The sequence below is a fragment of the Beta vulgaris genome, chromosome 4, assembly GCF_026745355.1.
Source record: "Beta vulgaris subsp. vulgaris cultivar EL10 chromosome 4, EL10.2, whole genome shotgun sequence".
Lineage (NCBI taxonomy): Eukaryota > Viridiplantae > Streptophyta > Magnoliopsida > Caryophyllales > Amaranthaceae > Beta > Beta vulgaris.
In genome coordinates this window covers 40,620,005-40,625,107 of record NC_079205.1, presented here as the reverse complement: position 1 = coordinate 40,625,107, position 5,103 = coordinate 40,620,005, and the positions used below count along the sequence as shown (strand labels likewise).

Genomic DNA, 5,103 nt, shown 5'->3' with positions numbered 1-5,103 from the left:
TTTTCCATAAAATCAGATTTTTCCTTAAATAAAACGGTTACCATAATCTAGGCATATTTTACTCAACTGACATAACTGTACCGTTGTAATGCTCCATCCTAAGTCTAGTTCCTTTTAATAGTTAGTTCCTTTAACTTAGATTAATAGACTACCACGTCTGTTCCTTTAGAGAGGAACAGACAGACAATTTCTTTAACAATACTCATTATACGTATTATAAATCTAGCTTTTTATTTCCAAAAACTAAAAAGATAAAATTAAATTAATTAAAATCAGATTCCTAAAGAAACCGATTTTATTAAAAACTTATCTTTTATTTTAAAACTAAAACTTATCCTAAAACAACTAACACATATTATTTATAAATATTTAACCACGTAGAGATTTATTAAGAAATAAACTCTTAATAAATTCTTATAGATTAAGATAATAATATGCATCAGATTTATTGACTCTTAAATACTTTTGACTCTAAGTTCCACGAGTTCCTTTGACCTTACGAGTTCCTTTAGACCTTGTTCCATTACCTTTCATGTTTCCATATACTTACATGAATCCTAGAAAATAAACTCATATTTTCTGCCTTCATGCTCCATGCTGCTCCAACTCAAGAACCGCATGTTGATAGCTCCACCTTTGGAACTTCAGTGTGCTAGTTCCTTTAAGAAACTTCGCACTCATAGTTCCTGCTCAGGAACTTCTTGTTTCAACTCTGAAACGTTATATTGCTGCTCCCACTCAGGAACTGCTCCAGAACTTCATATTCAATGTTCCTCATAGGATGTACCTAGGAACCGCTCTATTTGTGTTCCTTATAGGAACTCTTTTAGGAACTTCACTTGTGGAAACCTTCATGATGTGATATATTCAACCTTTGATGACTTGTTTAATGTTAATGTAATATGCACATCTCAAACACACATGTTAGTTAGATAATCATCATTTGTTTACAATCATTAAAATACTACATGACTCAACACACTTGTTCTTTGGGACGAAATCTCTTAATTGTTTGTTCTTTAGTTCTTCTATGCACAGGAGTTTGAGTTCAGATTGTCTACCGTTTGATCCTGAAATCGAAAGATCCTTTCATAGACAGAAGAACTTTTCCAGACAGTTGCGAGATAATTCAAGGGAAGATAATCCCTTGGATTCTGACTCTGATTCTAGCAGCATTGTCTCTATTACTCCACCAGAATCAGAGATGGCTTAGAGGCTTACTGTCTTTTCCCCACCCTCTTTGGCTGAACTTCCCAAGAGCAATCAAATGCCTGAAATCGAAGCTGTAAATTTCGAGATCAAACCTGCATTATTAAACATGATCGAAAGAAAACAATTTGGTGGTGGACCTAATGAAGACCCTAATCTTCATTATCAGGATTTCTGCCAATATTACTCTACCATTAAGCAGCAGGGAGTGACACAAGATCAGATTCGGGAGATTCTCTTCCCATCTTCACTTCGAGACAAGGCAAAGATGTGGTACAATGGGATTAATCGAGCCACTATTGGGATCACTAATTGGAATACCCTGGCCCTAGCTTTCTACAGAAAGTACTACCCTCCAGAGAAGACTGCTAGGTTGCGTAGTCAGATTACAAATTTCACCCAAGGGACTGATGAGTCTTTACATGAGGCATGGGAAAGATTTAATGATCTTCAGAGAGAATGTCCCCATCATGGTCTACAAAAATGGTTCCTACTTCAGGGATTCTACAATGGTTTGGGGAACAACTCGAGACTTATCCTTGACTCTGCAGCAAATGGGAGATTAATGAAACTAGAAATTGATGCTGCACATGATTTAATCGAGGAGATGGCTATTCACAACTCTCAATATGGCAATCCTCGAGGACTAGCTAACAAGGGTGGAAAGCATGAGATAGATTCTATATCCCTATTAGCTGCACAGATGAATGCAATCATCAATAAGCTTGACAATATGCACACTCTCCTCTCCTGCAAGTGTTGTGCTTTGGGTACTACATCCGAGATTTTGTGTGATAATTGGGTCATAGTTGGACATTGGGCACAAGAGTGTCGAGTTCTCTCGAACAAGTTAATGCTTTTCAAACATATCGGCCGAACAACCCATACTCCAACACATACAATCCGGGTTGAGAAATCATCCTAATTGTCTTACAAGAGCACTAATGTCCTAAATCCTCCTACACCACAACCACAAACACAACAATTGAACCAGCGGTATTACCAACAACCTTCTCAACACCCTCCTGGTTTCTCTAGACCTCCTGCCGATCCAATGATGGTTGAGATGAGAAATATGATGCTACAAATGCAAAAAGATAGACAAGCTGACAAAGCACAAATTGAGTCCATTCTTGCTCACAATAAGATGTTGGAGAATCAGTTGGCACAATTGGCTACTTCGAACTCTACTCGCCAACAAGGTGCTCTTCCAGCACAACCTGTTCAGCCTACAGATTCGGCAAATGCCATCACTCTCCGAAGTGGTTCTCACTATAATGGACCACCCATGCCTATTGATGATACTTTGAGTGTGAAAAATGATGAGGAACAGGTCCCAGCTGAAGCAAAAATGACAAGGAGAACTCTAAGCAAGCACTGAACATGAAGAGACCAATGAAGCCAAAAAGCCTGCTATTGAGGTTCCTCCTATCAAACTTCCTTTCCCCAATCGTCACCTCAAGAGTAAGCTAGACAAGCAATTTGGTAAGTTTTTGGAAGTCGTCAAGAATCTTCAGGTAACAGTTCCTTTCACGGAATTAATTACTCAAGTGCCTGCTTATGCAAATTTATGAAAGATATCTTGACTAGGAAAAGGGCTTTTAACGAGGTGGAGACGTTGCTTTTACTGAAGAATGTAGTGCCTTTTACAAAATAAATCTCCACCAAAATTAAAAGACCTGGTAGTTTCTCTATACCTTGTCACATTGGTAGTTTGTTCATTGATAAAGCTTTATGTGATTTGGGGGCTAGTGTGAGTGTTATGCCATTGTCTGTTTCCTCAAAATTGAATATGGGAAGTTTGAAAGTTACCAATATTACTCTACAAATGGTTGACCGTTCTGTTAAATACCCCCTAGGTATTTTAGAGGATGTCCTGTTAGAGTAGGTAAATTTTTTATTCCCGTGGACTTTGTTGTACTTGATATGGAGGAAGATAGGCAAATTCCAATCATTTTGGGTAGGCCATTCCTTCATACTGCAGGTGCCGTGATTGATGTGAAAAATGGTAAGCTTACACTATCTGTTGGAGATGATGAGGTCACTTTTAATCTAAGCACTGCTTTGAAAAGTCCTATGCTAGAGGAAAAGTGTTGTAGTATTGATGTGGTTGATGTAATTTGCCATGATAACATGCCCCAAGCTCTCTATGGAGACTTCTTGGAGGCGGTACTTTGTCTTGATTCTTCCACAGGTGATGGCAGTATATGGAGCAATGAAGTAGATGCTATTGAGAAGATGCTAGCAAGTGAAGAATCTGACCTTGATGGATGCCAACAGGTAAAGAGGTTCGATCGATCTGTGTGTAATGTTGAGGTAAAGAAACCCGAACTTAAACCTCCCCTCTCACTTGAAGTATGTTTTTTAGATGAGCAAGAGTTAGATCCTGTATTGTCAGTGCTGCACTCGATGATAGCCAACTTTCCAAACTTCTAGTTGTTCTGAAAAATCACAAGAAGGCTATAGGGTACAGTATTGATGATTTAAGGGTATTAGCCCCGATTTTTGTATGCACAGGATACACCTCGAGGATGACATAAGCCGTGCATTCAACCACAAAGGAGATTGAACCAAACATGCAGGAAGTGGTCAAGAAAGAGGTGATGAAACTACTCGATGCAGGTATTATCTACCCTATTGCTGACTCTAAGTGGGTAAGTCCTGTCCAAGTAGTACCAAAAAAGGTGGCATGACTGTTGTGAAAAATGAAAAGAATGAGTTAATTCCTACTAGAACTGTGACTGGATGGCGTATGTGTATAGACTATAGGAGACTCAACATGGCCACTAAAAAGGACCACTTCCCTCTACCTTTTATTGACCAAATGCTTGAAAGGTTGGCTTGTCATAAATATTTTGCTATTTGGATGGGTATTCAGGTTTCTTCCAAATTCCCATTCATCCTGATGATCAAGAAAAGACCACATTCACATGCCCTTATGGCACTTTTGCATATCGTAGAATGCCCTTTGGTTTGTGTAATGCCCCTGCCACCTTTCAACGCTGCATGATGAGTATCTTTTCTGAGTTCATCGAGTCTATCATGGAAGTCTTTATGGATGATTTTAGTGTGTATGGTTCTACGTTCGATACATGCTTAGTTAATCTCACTAAAGTCCTGAAAAGATGTGAAGAGTGTATTTGGTCTTAAACTGGGAAAAGTGTCATTTCATGGTGACTGAAGGAGTTGTCTTAGGCCATATTGTTTCTGATAGGGGCATCCAAGTTGATCGAGCTAAGGTCCAAGTGATTGAGCAATTACCCCCACCAGCTAATGTTAAAGGGGTACGAAGCTTCCTTGGTCATGCGGGATTTTATCGCCGTTTTATCAAGGATTTTTAAAAATTGCTAAACCACTGACCCAACTCCTTCTTAAGGATGCTCCATTTGTTTTTACTTATGAGTGTCTTGAGTCTTTTGACAGGTTCAAGCAAGCTTTAATAACTGCACCTATTATTGCTCTCCCGATTGGGAACTCCCTTTCGAGATAATGTGTGCCGCAAGTGATTATGCGGTTGGAGCCGTACTTGGTCAAGCAAGGATAAGGTCTTGCATGCAATCTACTACGCTAGCAAGACATTGGACGAGGCTCAAGTCAACTATGCTACTACAGAAAAGGAGCTTTTGGCTATTGCTATGCTTTAGAGAAGTTCAGATCTTATCTGATTGGCTCTAAAGTTATTATCTACACAGATCATGCTGCTTTGAAGTACCTTCTCTCTAAGAAGGAAGCTAAGCCTAGGCTCATTCGATGGATTCTCTTACTCCAAGAGTTCGACATAGAAATTCGTGATAAGAAGGGCGCAGAGAACGTAGTTGCAGACCACCTGTCAAGGATCAGGCATGAAGATGGTATGAACTCAACTCCTATAGATGATTCTTTTCCTGACGATCA

General features: G+C 39.2%; 1 non-coding gene across 1 annotated transcript; it reads right to left on the bottom strand.

Annotated features, from left to right (window-relative positions):
• Window positions 1–1,579: 1,579 nt before the first annotated feature.
• On the bottom strand, window positions 1,580–1,686 carry LOC125497157 (small nucleolar RNA R71). Its single transcript, XR_007273797.1, has one exon. It is a non-coding gene; the product is annotated as a small nucleolar RNA R71 (small nucleolar RNA).
• Window positions 1,687–5,103: the final 3,417 nt, after the last annotated feature.